This window comes from Agelaius phoeniceus, chromosome 4 (genome assembly GCF_051311805.1).
Source record: "Agelaius phoeniceus isolate bAgePho1 chromosome 4, bAgePho1.hap1, whole genome shotgun sequence".
In the NCBI taxonomy this organism is placed as follows: Eukaryota; Metazoa; Chordata; class Aves; order Passeriformes; family Icteridae; genus Agelaius; species Agelaius phoeniceus.
Window position 1 is genome coordinate 53,433,446 of NC_135268.1, and position 16,735 is coordinate 53,450,180.

Here is a 16,735-nt window from a genome sequence, read left to right on the forward strand (position 1 = left end):
TATATTCTGAACTGAGAAAAGATAATTACAATTTTATTACAATGTACTGTGGTATCACTTTTACAGATGGATGAAATGAATTTGGATGTGTGTGCAAAAAAAGTCAAAATTAAGGGTTAATATAATGTGAAACCTGCTCATATCCTTGTTTTGACCCTCTGTACTAAGGATGCTTCTTTTTGTTCTAAAGGAAAGAATTCAGCAGATAAAAAGTGGACACAAAGGGGCACTTTTTCAAGAGTAACAGGGAGAGCAGCACTGAAGTATGAAAACGGAGAAAAAAACCAAAAAAAAACAAAGCCAGAAGGTATAATCTGATCTGAAGCCTGTGACTAGCTTAATAAACTTACTGAATTGCTTAATAAAATCTCAAGCATAGGAAAGGACTGCATAAACTGATAATGCATTAGGAAGAAGTGTGTAGCAGAGTAAGATGTTTTATCTCCATTTTAATTGTTCAAATATTTGCATGTGTACATATAAAAGTTGTTAACTGGGCTGGGACTTTTAGAATTTAAACCAGACATGTTTTTATCAAGTTTTTTAGCAGCTTATGCCTCTCAATATCTTGACTGTCCTGTCAGATCATCAAGCCTGAGACAAGCATATACAGCTATACATTTTTACCAACTTAAAAAAGAGGAATCAAATGAATAAATGGATGAATAAATAAATAAATATCAGAAGGACTTTGAAGCCTCTTTCGTTTTCTTCCAAATATATTTTTGACCTAATACAGTACAGAAGATGTGTTTCCAGAGGGCATTTAGCGAAGTTCCTTGGCAGTAGAAAAGACCTCTCACGCTCCAGTGTTCTCCATTTTGGAAAACAGTTAATGTACTGCTTCTATTTGTGCTTCGTTTTCGTTTATTTCTTGACACCAGGGTAATATACTGAGTGTGCATTCCCCTTCTCCTGTTTTTCTGCCATTTGTAAAAGGCCAACTATTGTAAGTAGCTATAACAGATGTTATTTGAGTTGCATTGGGCATTGCTAATGAAAACTGCTGCATTACAATGTTTTTGTCATTTCTGGCAGACCACATTGAACAAAAGCTGCTTTTAAACAACTAATCAAATTACCTTATATTTTTTTCCCTCAAATTTGTATAATGAGTTCCCATTAACAGCTTTTTTTTGTTTTGTTTGGTTTCGGTTTTTGTTTTAGATTTTGGTGTTGGTTGGTTGTTTTTTTTTTTTGTTTTGTTTTGTTTGTTTTTGGGTTTTTTTGGGGTTTTTTACCGAAGTAAACAAGGGCTTTACTAACATTAAGATTTATTCTACATTTTATTTCATGAGTTGTATTTAACTCCCAGCCTTTTAACAGAAAATATTCTTTCTAGCAAGTTTCTAAATCCATTTTTCTGAAACAGTTCCGATTTGTTAGTTCTATTTGTTGATGCAAATAAGCTGCTGAGTAGTTAATTGTGTTACTTTTTCTACAGATGGATTATATGTCCATTATATTATGTGTGTATTGTATCTGTGGCTCACAAAGCCTAGCCTCTACTGAGTCATTATTTTGGTGCAGATACAGTATTAATCAAATTTGTTATTATCTTGCCATGCATGCAACTGATGCAGTGTGTCAAAGCTGGAAAACTGTGCCCAGAACTTCCAGCATTGTCAGTTGGATAATACTTCTGATGGCTCCAGCCCTTACCTGGTGAATAAGTTATACCACTAAAAAGTTAATATAAAACATACTACAACAAATACACTTATGAATATGCAGCTTAAACAAAGATTTTTTAATCCTAAAAGCTGGGAAGTTTGGAATGAGGCTAAAATAGAGCAGGATTTATTATGCAAAGAACTTGCTAAAAAAAAAAGTCAATTCTTTTAAGAAGTGCTGAGCTGAGTGTAAGGGACAAGCTTTGGGGCATAAAGCCATTTAATCTATTGTGACAAAGCAGGAAAAGAACTTCTTAAGCAACAAAAGGCCAGGCCACAGGTTTGGCATTTCAGGATAAGAAGCTAAGGATAACATTTCCCACTACAGAACTTTGCCCTTTTTATTCATAAGAGCTCTTTTTTTTTTGTTTCACTGACAGTAAAGTTCAGTGCAAGCCAAGGGGGAGACGTTGCTACTTTTCAGGTGCTAATATAGTCACACAATTGTATTTATGATTAGAAATCTGTCAAATATTTGTTTCAGTATAATACTTTTCTAAGCTTAGTTAAGACTAATTTAGTTTCTTGTTACTACCTAAATTAATGCTTTTGGGCCAGTGAGGATCTCTTACGTTGCTTAAAAATTGCTAGAGAATTTCTCTTCTTCTTTTATGTGCATGCATTCAACACTGCATTAGCAACATGCTTCTTTCTTTAATACTTAATCCATTTAGACAATGCTATAGAAAAATGTAAAGTTTCTCAAAATCTTGTTTCGAGGGAAATAGAATTTATACCCTTACAGTCTTATAGATATGGAAATAACCTTGCAGTCTTATGGAAAGGTGACTTGATTGAAGTGTAAACTGCTTGCAGATTCCTATGGAGTTTTACAATTTGTCTAACAACAACCACAGAAAAAAAGAACAGCAAAAACTCCTTGCTACAACCTGTGTTCTTTCCAGTATCATTCACACCAAGAAAAAATCTTTATGTTTTTAAAAACACTTGAGCATTCAGTCTCTCACTGTCTAACATCTTTGTTGACTCACTTGTTGTATTTTCAGACTTCATGTCTACATTTCTTTCCTTCATGTTTGCCTAGCAGGCATATGCCCACACCCCCACCTCTCCCACGAGGAGCTAGCTTGTGCCTGGTGTATTCCAGCAGTTGTGTTAGCTTTGGGAATAGCTTTGATGGAAATAGCTGTGTTAAACAGGACTTCTTTTACTACACAAAACTCTTATTCTATCACAATATGTTTAGAAAATCTGTCATTTGAAAACCATTTCACTTGCATTTGATTATACACATTAGCTTTGAGTAAAAATGGACCTCCTGTTTTTCTATTAATGTCATGCATGATGATAGTAAGAAAGAGGCAACCTCGTGAGTTCAAATAGAGACTCTTCAGGCTAAAATACACAGCTCAGTAATACAAATCATTGAGTTAAATATAGTGCAGACAGGTGGGTATCTATACATCTAAGGTCTGAAGAGTTAATAGAAGAATAGTAAAAGTTTAAAGGCAGCATCATTATGCAAGTTGGTCCAGGGTGAATTTAATCTAAAACTTTTTTAAGACAGGAGTTATTGACCTGATTCTTCAATACCCCATAGGCTCTTCTCTAAAGCTTCGGTTCTGTATTACCTTTTGAAGTTGTTGAAGGATAGGTGAGCAATTTGCACTACCAACAGCCTAATTAGGAAGAATGATGTCCCTTGGGACAAGAAAACCTTCTTCATATTCAATCATCCAGTCCAAAAATATACAGGGTGGGGTAATGAGTCTTAAAAATGCCAATTTAGTGAGTTTCTAATCACAGATACTTCATCAGCTGACAAAATAAAAGCCTCAGTAGGTATAGCACTTCAAAATCTTGGACAATTTACATGTAATTTCAAGAATCAGCAGGGATACACAGCTGGATAAAAATAAAAAGCTTGCTGTAATTGAAAATTGCCTTGCAGCTTGTTTGTGATTAAAATGAAGTTTGGTTCCTTGAAATCTTGCTTAGCAATTAAATCTGTTTTACTTAGGCAATGAAATATTGTCTATTGTCCTTGAATGATTAAACCAGTACAGGCATGCTTTAATATTTCATGCTAATTGAACATGTATGCATACAGAAAATTTCAAAAGCCCATGTTAAACAACTTGATTCTTATTTGAACATATCCAAGAAATTAACTCTCTCACTAGAAAAGGTTGTGATCATCTATATTATTTGTAAAGAATCTCAGTGACAGACTTGTGTTTTGCATGAAACACAAAAAAAAAATCTGCACTCTTTACATTTGGAATAGTTCTCTCCAAAAGCCAGGTGATAACTTTACCTACAACATGACTGAGTTTAAAGTTTGACTTAAATTTAGAGTTAACCTATAATAAGAGTTCTTGTTTATTTTGACTTTCAATTTTTGTGTCTTTGTTTGTTGCGTTGAATAGATCAAGAAATGTGAGAACTGATTCTCTTACAATAAAACAGCCTGCAAGAGACTTCAAGTTTTTTATTTGCTTGTTTGTTTTGTTTTCTTAAATGATTTTATTAGTTTTTGAGTTAAAATAATACTAAGAAACAGTTGCAAATGAAAAGTGAGATCTTACAATTCTTCAAGCCATTTTCAACATAAGGGTCATCTATTTTCATTATTTTTGTTTACCTTCAGGTGTAATGAGTCACTAGGTTTATGTAGGAGAGATAAAACTTGAATTAATAAGGTGAAAAATTAAATAATAGTTACAATTATTGAATCAGAAAGAAAACATTTGTAGCATTAGAAAAACAAAACCCCACAAAAGCCACAGGGAAATTAATAATGTATCTTCTAATCCTCAGCAGACAAATCACCTTCTTTATGCATATCCTATCCTAAAATATGCACTAGACATAATCATAACCCAACCCTCATTTTATTATTCTTCTTATGTATTTCTTCAGTATATTCAGTATATTCTTTGCATTTATTTCTATTCAGTATATTCTATGCATTTCTTCAGTATATACTTTCATATTTAGGTCTTAGGTAATGCTAGAGTTTTAATAAGGCATATATTCAGAAGTTAGAAATAATATTGAACTGATTTAAAGTATTTAAATCTGTAATTGAATTAGTAGATAAAAACTTGGGGTTTTTCAACCTTTTGTTTGAATCCATATCGAGGATGTATTTAGCTCCAGATAACTGACAGATCTTTCTAATACTTCTTCAGAGTAAATGAACCAAAAGATCAATCCATAAAGGAGAGATTCCTACACTGGCTGAACTTATAAAAATTACCTGAGAGGACAAGGCAGTATTTGTAGCTTAAAGGCAGTAAATTTTCACTCCAAATTTGGAATTAGGAAAAAAAAAGTCAAATAAGTGTGGAAAGATTATTAAAAACAACCTGATTGAAATGCACTCTAAGAGGTGCTGAAACATTGCTTGACAGACTCAAGTAAAAATCAAGAATGCTAAAGGAGACTAAATTAGGAAACAGAAATCACTTCATTGACCAAAACTGGGATGAAAAAAATATTTAAAGAATTATCCAAAAAGGATGATACAAAAAAAGAAAAACATGGAGGAGCTTTTAAAAAGCAAAAGAGTACATACACATCCAAAAAATAATTGGGGAAAAAAGGTTCACTAGCTGAAAAACAAAGCATTCATTGCCACCATATTAAAAACAAACAAACAAGCAAAACCAAACTAAATGATAAAAAAAAAACTCAAAAAAAAAAACCAAAAAAAGAAAACCAAACCCCCTCAAAAAAACCCACCAAAACACCCTAAAAACCCCACAAAATCTAAATCATAGTTTTGATCTAGAATTCTCTTTTCTGGGAAATTTGAGAAAAAAATTCTGCAATCTTAAATCTAATGAGTAATACTGAAAATAAAGATTTGAGGATTTGTATGTACTCATAGCACCAATCAAATGTGAAAATTGAAGAGTGAACATGTTCATTAATACTTATTTTCTTTATAACCATTCATTCTTCAATTTAAAGAAATTGTCCTTCACTAATCAGCTTTTGGTATGATTAACAAATGTAACCAGTGGTTCTAGGAATCACACAAAGCCAAAAAAAGATAAAGTCTAAAGAGTACATTAGATCTAGAAAATAATTCAGGCTATTGAGGGACTCTCAGCTGGTATTTGGATACATGATGAGGCATGTTTACCTTATCTGCATTTACTGTATGTAAAATGTAATGTTTCATATTTTTCTCCATTTCTTTTATATACATGTTTGTTTTGTTTTTTTTTTTTCATAACAAAAGTATGAAGCCATGTTCCTAGATGTACCAGAGAGACAACGCTCCAGGAAATAACTCTTTGGGGTTTTTTATTATATAACGGGCTGAGGCTAAATCTAATCCTTTGGTGAGAGGTAACACATTATTGTGGCTGTATTGGAGCAGGGATTCTCAACTTTTGATATAATGGTTCAGATCTTCAAAATATGCTTAAAATATTATGTAATTCTGAAAGGGCTTCAGTAGCTTTATGTAGAATATATTCTCCTTGGTATTTTTAACACTGATTGTCCTTTTAATTTTCAACGGTTTTTTGCTCTGCTCATGTCCACAAGCTATTCCCACAACCAATAAAAGTATGCAATATTATATCTTGAAAATTACTAATTATACATGTAATTTTACAGTTCATATATAGTACTCACCCAGTTTTTAAATTACTGTATTTGTTCAGATCTGAAGGGAAGGTTGAATATTAACAGGTTTTTTTTCCTTCTGTAAGGTACTGAAAAGAAAGCTACTGTGTTTATATGCATTTGTGAGAATGGGTGGGAAAAAAGGCATAGCATGGGAGGAAATTGCGTACAGAAGACCCAACATTCATAGGATAAGTGAGCCATGACTAGAATCTCATAGATAGCATGAGGTCCTGACTTATTTGAAGGTGAGGAGACTTGTATTTGACTTCCCAAATTATCTGGTACCTGGAGAGAATGAGAAGCATTCTGAATGAGCTGTAAAATAGGACATGGTAGTTTTCAAATAGCATATTGGAGGTCCAGACACGCTGTTTGTAAGGAAATGCTAATCATGGATCACAATAACACACCACAGGATGAACTTTTCTGGCTCAGCTGTTGCAGTCATTTGTTTTAGTATTGTAACTCTCTCTGTCTAGGTGTAACACGTGAGGATGGATTCCACCATCCAGGTATTAGAATGCTCCTTGTTTCATCCTCAGAAAGATATGATCTGGTAGCTATGGCAAAGTGGAAGGTGAGGGAGATCTATGAGAAGGGGAACAGCCTTCTTTGCATCAGGAATGATAAACAAAGAAAAAAAAACTTTCTCAAAGACTCTGCAGTGGCAAGAGTCTAGGACCACAGATGTGAAGTTTGGTATGGTCACTGTTGAACTGGAAAGGAGAGGACATGAACTGCCTGATGCATGGAAACTAGAAGCTTGGATTATGTGGCAGTAGAAGCAAGGCTTCATCTCCCCCTAAAACTGTTTAAACCCATGGTCTTGACAAGGAAGCACAAACAATAAATTCAGACATGAGGATTCTGGGCGAGACTTCAAGGTATGATGAGTCCATAGAAGAGGAAGTGAAAGGTGCTAGTGATTGCTGACTACCTCTTGCCCAGGACAAAAGCATTAATTTACCAAATATGTCTAGCACTGCTTGAAGCAGCAAGGTATCTCCATCAGGACATGTGGCAATGCATAAGCCACTGTTTCCTGTGCTTCTGACTGCTCTACCCTGCTTCTCAACCACAGCACAAACACTGCAGCCAGAGAAACTCCCAACATGGCCATAGTTGTGTCAGGACTGTGGGTGAGAGTAGGGGTACAGAGGGCCCAGTAATGTTTTCATCAGCCCTTCTGATTAAGGTAAAACAAAAGGCAGAAGTATCCAAGTGCTTGACTATGCATCTAATTTCACAACTAACTTTAATTTTTCCATTATGGTACCTTGTTTAGAATGAAAATCCTAATCACGATTGTAGGATGTGCTATTGATGATGATGTCATGATTTCATGATTGCAATCATGATGTCCTGATATTCATGACTGATGTTATGAAGACTTGGAGGGACACACAAGTATTTGGAGCAGGGATATTTGAATAGGTGTTCTGGTTCAACCCACCCCAGAACTAAATCCCATATGGCCACTCACTCACATACCTCTTGTAGGACTGCAGAGAGAATAAAGACAGTAAAAAGGAATAAACTTGTGGTTTGTGATAAAGTCAGTTTAATAGGTAAATAGTTAAAAGCCATGTGTGCAAGCAAAGCAAAACAAGAAATTTAGTCACTACTTCACATTGTCAGGAAGATGCTCAGCTACTTTCAGGAAAACAGTGCTCTGTCATATGTGAAAGGGAATTTTGGAAGACAAATACCATCCCTGCAAATGTCCCCCATTTCCTCCTTCTCTCCCCCAGTTTTATAGGCTGAGCACAAGCCCATACTGTATGGGATATCCCTTGGGTCAACTCTCCTGGCTTTGTCCCCTTCCAACTCCTTGCACACCTCTCGTGTCCTCCCTGGTGTGCTGAAGTGGGGTGTAGAGCAGAAAAACCTTGACTCTGTGTTAGTACAGATCAGCAATAACAAAAACATCCCTGTATTATCAGCACTGTTTTCTGCACAACCCCCAAAACACAGCCTCATACTACCTACTGATGATTCAAGATGAGAAAAAAAAGAACTTTTAGAAGGAATGGGGTGAGTAGGAAAGAAAATGTAGTATGAAAACTGCTCAAACACTGAGTAACAAAATCAGAAAGGTCAAAGTTCTAGCTAAAACTGGCAAAGATAATAAGAATAATAATTTCGCTTTGAACTCTTTTCAGGTTAAAAATAATCACAGTAACCTGCACTGGTATTTCAGTTTGTTAATCATGTATTACTCTCACTATGCCAGGTTCCTATACATCTTATAGGGTGACTAAATTTTTACTGTGTGGTAAAGTATTGCAACATTACATTTCTAGGTAGATTATTGAACACAAGAAGACAAGCAGGAGAAGAAAGCAGGGTTATGGCAACAATTATGTAGTCTTACTTATTTCCTGTAAGGAATTAATGAATCTGCCCATAAGCATATCCTATAGGATATTGAGCACAACTAATCTTAAGAATAAATGATCCCATGGACTATTTTCCTACTTTTTCTCAGTATCTATTAAGCTAAGCTGAAAGAAAGGGCTCAGCATTGAGAATAGTTGCTATTATGCCTGAGTGATTGTCTGGCATTATTAAAAAATGTGAGTTTTAACCCATCTGCAGTGCATTTTATGACTTTATTAGGCATTCAGCAAATTTTCAGTACCAGTTTTGAGCTAAAAATGTCACAAGGCAGGTTAAGGCTGAAGATTTAAGTTAGTTGAAAAATAGAAGTTTCTGAAAAACAAATCTGCTTGTAACAGACTCAAGAAAATTATTCTCAATTTGTAAAATGGAGTACCTGGCTACTGTAAGAGATAGAGCATTTCTCCTTTTAATGCTAGTACACTCCCCAGAAATGCAAACCCTGATTATTCCTGATTTAGTTAATGAGCTTTATTTCTTGTCTGGTCTCATTAGGGAGCTATCAACTCTGATGTAAAACAGTTCTCACAGCATTTTCTTTGGCTCCACTTTGCATAAATAACAAGTAGATATCTGTTGGGTTCACTTTTAAGATGCTACTAAGGTAGTTTGCTCAAAAGGCAAATTAAGAATAAAACTCTCCCCACAATAGCATGGCTGACTACAAGTCATCCAAGATACTGTGAACTAAAGTACCACTATATAAACTAAACCAGAAAAAGGGATAATATGTTCTTTCCCAAAGTGAGTTTTCTGCCTTTTAGGGAAAATTGTTTTGTTCTTGTGGAATTAAAATTTCTTGGAGACTGAAAAGGTGATTACAAACTTTTCAGATGTTTATCAGTAATCTTCAGTGATAGTTCAAAAATTAGGCTTATGTATATTAACAAGTAGTTCCAAGTGACCAGTAATTGTTAATACTAGAGAGGAAAATAAAGACTGGGGATGTTTTTCAAAACACTCATTTGCCTAGAGAAATATTTCTGTCTGTCTTACCTTCAAGTAATTTGAGTTATACTGGGGACAGACACAGACTTGAGTAGAGCTTTTCAAGTAATATGTTGAAGTCTAAATAGGTTTGAGCTGTGAACATGTAGTAATAGCATAAGAGGACCTAAGGAAAAAAGTCAAATGAGAGAAATGGTGTTGTTTTTAAAAGATTGACTTCTAGAATGGGGATATGTTTTCTGAATAAAATGGTAAAACATAGCAAAGTCAACATCCTTGTTATTTGCAACATTATATGTGGTAAATGTAAAATGGATAGCATAAAAGGCAGATGTCCAGAGGGAGCAGTCTACAGTGTTTTAACATGACTGGATAAAAATAAACTTTTGTATGAATGATTATAAGGATATTTTCATTAACCTTCTGTAACTTTTTACAGATATCCTGTTTCTAGTTCTAGTAATTTAGTGTCATAAATGGATAGAATTCAATCACAAGAGAACTGATAAAATTACATTTAAAACACAACAATACAACCACACACTTTCTTTTAATTCTTAAAAAATGAGTGGGGCCATTTTAAATTCTTTTTCCTGCAAATAATTTCCCAGCTAATTACAGGTCTTTTGATATTCCCTTTGAAGTGGAAGCAACTCCAGGTACAACACTGCATTCATGAAGAACTTGAGTTTGCTCTGAAACTATTAATAAATCCTAGATATTATTCCAGTGTATTGCAGTGTTTTCTATGTGATTACATTATTTTGAAATATCAGAAAATATGCAGTCACCCTTTCAGGCACTTCTGGATTTTTCTAATTCCTGGATTCACACATGACACAAAGGATGCCTCACAGGTGGCGTGACCCATTGCTTCCTCATTACACTTAGAAGAAACCTATGTGACATTCTGCTTTTCCTTTGCATAAGAGAGATTTAGATACACTCCTTAGCTTTCAAGAATGCATTATTTAATATTCTCTTTATGCTGATTAGTGTAGTTGTTTTAAATCAGGTCAACCAGATGTTTGTTCTGGCCTTCAGCTGGAATAACCTGCTTAACATAAATCAGTAAAAGTCATAAAGCAAGTTATTACTGTTAATTTATATTTGTGTATTTTATCCAGAGAAGATCAGGCCTTTATTTTTTTGCTGCATAATCTTTGATCATAGCTTTTTAGAAAGTAATCCAAGACTGATGATGTACTGCATTCATTCCATTAAGTGGAAAGATGTTTTGTGTACAACTTCTAAGTATAATATTCTATTATATTATTTTCTAATTTAATCTTAGTTCAGATTTTATTTCTATTTAAGCAAAATGAGAATTGTGTTTTTCCCTCAAAATCTAGAAACTCCTGATGTGTAACTCTGCTACATTTCCTGCTGTATAAATATACTTGAGACAATATGGGTTTGTTGCTACATTTACTTAATTAGATAATAATGAAATTAATTTTCTTGGAATAAATGCTATCTATTAATTGAATGTTAATTTTTCACAAGCAAATATTGAAGTTTAAAGCCAATTCAGGGTTATCCAGGGAGTTGACTTGCACGTACATAATTATTTAAAATATTATGAATCAAATTTTTTTACATTCCTTTGTAAGTTTGCTGATGAATAGTCACTACCCAGATACTACTGTTAGATCATGAGAGATATTTCTACAGAACCTGAGTAAGTCACATAAAAAGTGAAACATGGTATCCATCCTGATGGCTCATGTGTATGCTGCTATCTATTGAATTTCCCCAAGAGGTCTGATAAGTGCTGTGTCACACCCAGAAAATGGGGTGGCAAAGAGAGTAATCTGTCTTTGCTTTTAAATAGCATAATTTTGTTTTTTCTGGTTTTGTGAGTTTGTTTTGTTTTGTTTGGGTTTTTTTGTTTGGGTTTTTTTTTTTTTGTTGTCATTGCTGTTGTTGTTTTATTTAGTTTTGTTGGTGAACTATAGTTCAGTATCTTAATTTGCATTAATTTTCTCTTAGGAAATTCTTCAATAAGTCCACATTAAAAACACAGTCAGAATGAGTAATTGAAATGAACAGTTAAATAAGGAAATTATTCTTAGTTTATGTAAATGATACTTTCTAGAACAGCTTAGGAGCATGGATAGAAGAAGGGCTAACATGGACTCTTTAGAAAACAATATTTCCTTTTTATTTGTTTTAAATTTAATTTATTTTTTGTGCTTTCTAATCCATTTTTTATTATTGATTATGTTTTATTCTAATATTTTTCTTTCTGTGCTTGAATGAAATCTTTCACATTTCCATTACTAGGAAGGCAACAAAGAATGGGAAATATCCAGGAGTCCTCAAAAGCAGACAGAAAGATAGATGTGCATTCTAGATGTGTCTGTGTCCATCTGACAAATTTGTCCTGCTCAGATACTCTAGTTAGATTCATAGTTAGTAATTTATATCAGATTTAAAATATTGGGCAATCATAAGAAACCATTTTCTCATGGTAATCATTGATGTGCTTCAGATTCCTGCTTTGAATTAGAAGAACATTTGTTTTGAAGGCAAATTCTTCAGCCACAATGTACAGGCTCTTCTGGGACTTCATATTCTCTTCTAAACAGAAAGTCTTAGGTAGACTTTGGAAGATACATTTTCATTTCAGTGAAAAGTAGTGTAATCACCTGATATTCAAATATTTGCCAAACGATGCTAAATTGCTCAAGACCAGTATGATTTGGGGTCTTTTACTGGAGAAGATCTAAATTTCCAAAGCATCAGCAAAATATGATAATTTAATGGGAGGCTACACCTTTATCTCATCTACAGGATAGATCAATCAGTCCCCTTTGCAATCATAACATTCTGGGGAGAGACTGAGGTAAAGATTACTAGTGGTCTTTTTTTTTTCAATCCTCCTGAAAGAATTCTAAACTAATAATAGCTTACCATAGGGTAAAATGCCTAGCTATTTATATTTTTTTCCAAATAATCCTAATACCTTCATAGGTTGAAATTATTTATATTCATAAAATTTGAAAACAGGGTTTAGGAAAGACTTTATTTCTTGAACTGACCTGAATTTCAGCCCAATTTATTTAATAGTAAATCTGAAAAGCTTTCTAAACTATGCCACAAAGGCATAAGCAATATTCTACTTTCTCAAAGTTATACTGGGCATTCAAACCTGATTATGGCATATTTTGCAGCTGTATGATCTGGAAGTTCCATGACAGCTGTCATACTTGACATTCACAGCTACTACAAAGCTGCAGAATTCTGAATCCAAAAATTATGCCCAGGTAAAGTTGTCTGAAATCTATTTATAAACATTTTTAAAAGATTTAGTGTAGATACCAATTGCATTTCCTAATGCAAATATTCAGAATATAACTAAATATTGCTCTAAAGATTTAGTTTAATGCAGTTAGCTCAATTAAAAAAAAAAGAAAATAATATTTATTTTGTTATATTCAAACACAGTGACAAAATTACTTGGATTTTTTTTCCACAGTTCAATCCACTATAAATTATCCTATTGATTCCTATATTTCTTCAATATCAGAATGTCAGAGAAGTACAGCAAGACTGAATGGTAATTCATATTGGTTACAAGTGTGGATAGAATTAAAGTCACATAGCTATAAATATCTCTCTGGGATTTTTCCTTTGCTGTAAATAGTGTCTCAAACTAGAACTTCAGAGAAGCCAGAGACTGTTATCAAAATGAAAGTAAATTAGTAGTGGAGAGCTCATGTATTGTAAGGATTCAATAAATAGAAAGACACTTGTTACACCTGTGGTGATTTCAGCTGTTAAATTGAAATTATTATTTCAATTGATAAAGGTGAAATAAATATTAAATTTAAATAATCATTAATAATAATTATTTTATAAGTCAATAAATACCAAGTTTCCAAAGCAATACTTGGATATACAATGATTTCAGTTTTAATTTTTTGTTGCATGCTTTCAAAAAATATTTATAAGTTAATTTTATGATTAATTTATTAGCATATGGGATATGGTAGCCCTTTTTAAAGTATATAGTATGATGCATATTTAAACTCCCTTTTAGATTTCTTTCCCCTACCTGACATTTATGGAGAAAGTATAATTCCAGCTCTTCATTTTCCTTTGAGAAACAAACAGACTGCTTTTGTGAGTTTTAAATAAGTTTTGATAATGGGGCTTAGTAAATATTTGCAACATTTTAGATGAACTATCCTAAAAGGCATACAATTAACAAATTAAAGAGACATTGCAATTCTGCTGTAATGATTACCAGGAATTGCATATTAATACTATGCAATCAATATTAATAGGGATTAATAAAAACCAAACAAACACCACTTTTTTTTAATAAACTTAATTTGGATTTCAAAATGATTGGATTTTATCAAAACAGATGAGTAGATATTTTCCTGTAAATTCTTCTGTAAATTCTCTACAATTCATTTAAACTCATAGGTGATGAATGAAGACTTATGAAGATTAATCTTATTAGAGTTTTATAAAATATTAATAATTTATTAATAATCATTGCATCATGGGAACATGAATAAAGGAAATTAATTTACTTCATGAGATAGGAACCAATGTTCACATTACTACTGTAAAATACAGGGTGTGGAATATGGCATGAAATGCTAGTTAATTTGCATTAACTTGGTGGAATTGTTCTCCATAATTGTATTAAATAAATGGAGATAGGATACTGTTTGTGTCTGCATGTGTATGTTTGTATTTACACACGCATTTCTGAGACAGAATCATGAAAAATATTAAGAGCTCCTGACTGCTGTGATTTTTCATAAGGATGCATTTTTAGATACATTTGTTATATGTAAATATGTATTTATATACATATATACATATATACATATAACTGCAGTTTCTTTTTAGAATTTTAGTTAGCTTTTATGCTGAGAATTATAAAACAAAATGAGAAAGGCATGTCTCATTTTTACTTCTCCTTACACCAAGAAAACACTGTAGAACAATAAAAGATAACATCTCACAACATGCCCTTTTAAACAGAATTGCAGGAAAACTCATAACATTTCATTTGCTGTTGTCAAAAGTCAGCAAGAACCACTCCAGAAGTTTACAAAATAAAGGTCTTAAAATTAAGAGAGCACTTGTCTGCATTTTTTTGCTGAAGAGAATTGTATAATTGATAGAAAGAACTGTTCCTATTATAAATTCATAATGACATTTTTAGATAGTGGATATGAGGTCTCATTATTCCCATACTAATTGGCATCAATCTAATCTCACTTCTAATAGAATGGAATTAAAATAAATTTCATCAAAGTCCTGTAAGTCATTTGGGTTTCAGTTCCTCTGGATTTTTTTCTTTCATCACAGAATCAGTCTTCAGCCTCTCTGTAGTTTTCTGATGTCACACAGAGAAACATGATCTTAGAAGGAACCTCAGGAGGACTCTACTCCTGCCCCTTGCTCACAGAAGGTCACTTGTGAGATCAGACCAGATGGCCCAGGGTTTTGTTCAATCAGCTCTCAAAAAGTCTCAAGGATGGAGACTGAACCACCTTTCTGAAGCCACCTGTTCTAGTTCCTGACTGTCTTCATGAGGAAAATGCTTCTCCTATGTAGAGGGAAGATGTCTATTGTTGAAACTTATGATCATTATATCTTGTCTTCCTGCCATGCACCACCGTGATGGGATTTCTCCATTTTGCCTTCTGCAAGGTTTGTTAGTGTCAGGTTCCCTCAAATTCAGCTCTTCTCAAGGCTGAACCAGCTGCAATCTACCAGCAGTGTAGTGGTTTCCTGCTGAAACCAGGTAACCTGATACTCCAGGTAACCAGTATCTTTATTGAGTAAGGGTCACAAAACTGACAGCCTAATGACCCATGAGGAGAGGGGAATAATCATTCCTCTGTACCTCCTGACCATGCTAGTCCAGCCCTGGCCGCTCTTGGCATTTTGCTTCCAGGCCATGCTGCTGGCTCATGCCCAACCTGCTATCGAGCAGCATCCCCTTAGAGCCTGCTCTGCCAAGGTGCCCCCCAGGTGGTGAGGTCCCAGACCATGTCACACCCAGAGGATGAACTGGCATTTGTTCCTCATGAACTTCATGAGGTTTCTGGCAGTCCATCTCTTCCCTATTTTGTCCAGGTCCCTCTGGTTTGCAGCTGCAGCAGAAAGTATTGACTGTTCTGTGTCACTGGATGCCATCTGCAAACTCACTGAAAGTGAATGCTGTTACATACCCAGCTAATGCTCTTTGTTTAACAGCCATTCAGAGAAAAAAGCTTGCTCTTGTTAAGAATTCAGGTGAAGATTGTAATTATTGCCGTTTCATGTGCCTGTTTATGGGGAATTTATATTTTGATCAGACTGGGCAATGTTCTTCTGATTATTTTTCTTGGAGAGCGCTGCAGCAAAACTGGCTGTATACTAATAATTTTGTTATAAAATTCAATATGTTTGTATATTTGACAGAAGAGTCTTCTAAACATTAATTAGAAAACTATGTAGCAATATTATCTCTGATGAAAAGATGTCTTTTTACCCTGATGAGTCAATATTTAGGTTCATAGATCAAATTTTTAATCATCTATTTCAGCACTTGAGTGGCACAAGTAATTGTGTTGGAGTTAAGTCTGTATCTCTTTTTCTCTATCTCTGTATCATCTGTATCTATATCTATATTTATCTAGATCAGTGATTTAGATGACAGTGAGATGAAAATGTTTAGAAGACTGGTAACACGGTTTTTGCTTTAAAGTGGCACTTATTAATTCCATTCATGAATGACACACTTTGTGATAATATTTGATTTTTATGCAGCATGAATCACTATCACTACAAACAGAAAGCTGTCCATTCTTAAAAAAAAATTAAAAAATAGTAATTTAGCTGTGAACACTGTTGACATATGGTTAGTATTGATGTCTGTAGTCCTTGATAATATTCAGTATGGAGGTCAAGGTGATCAGATTTGACAGCTCCTTTGCCAGAATGATTGGAGCAGAAACAGAGTTGTCTTCTTTCTTCTCCATTGCATCATGTTTGATATTCTCATTATGCTTTCCCCCCTCTTGGAAGGGGGGTCTCTGCTGTTCATGATACTTCTTCTCTTGGTTTGAGTTCACTTGAATTTCAACAAT

At 33.9% G+C, this 16,735-nt stretch overlaps 1 long non-coding RNA gene across 2 annotated transcripts in view; it reads left to right on the forward strand.

The window, feature by feature from the left end:
• LOC143693850 (uncharacterized) overlaps positions 1–924 on the forward strand; it is a 254,812-nt gene extending 253,888 nt beyond the window's left edge. For both annotated transcript variants that reach the window (XR_013181833.1, XR_013181834.1), the window contains one exon: positions 191–924. This is a non-coding gene — a long non-coding RNA (uncharacterized LOC143693850). The remainder of the gene's footprint in view (positions 1–190) is intronic.
• Positions 925–16,735: the final 15,811 nt, after the last annotated feature.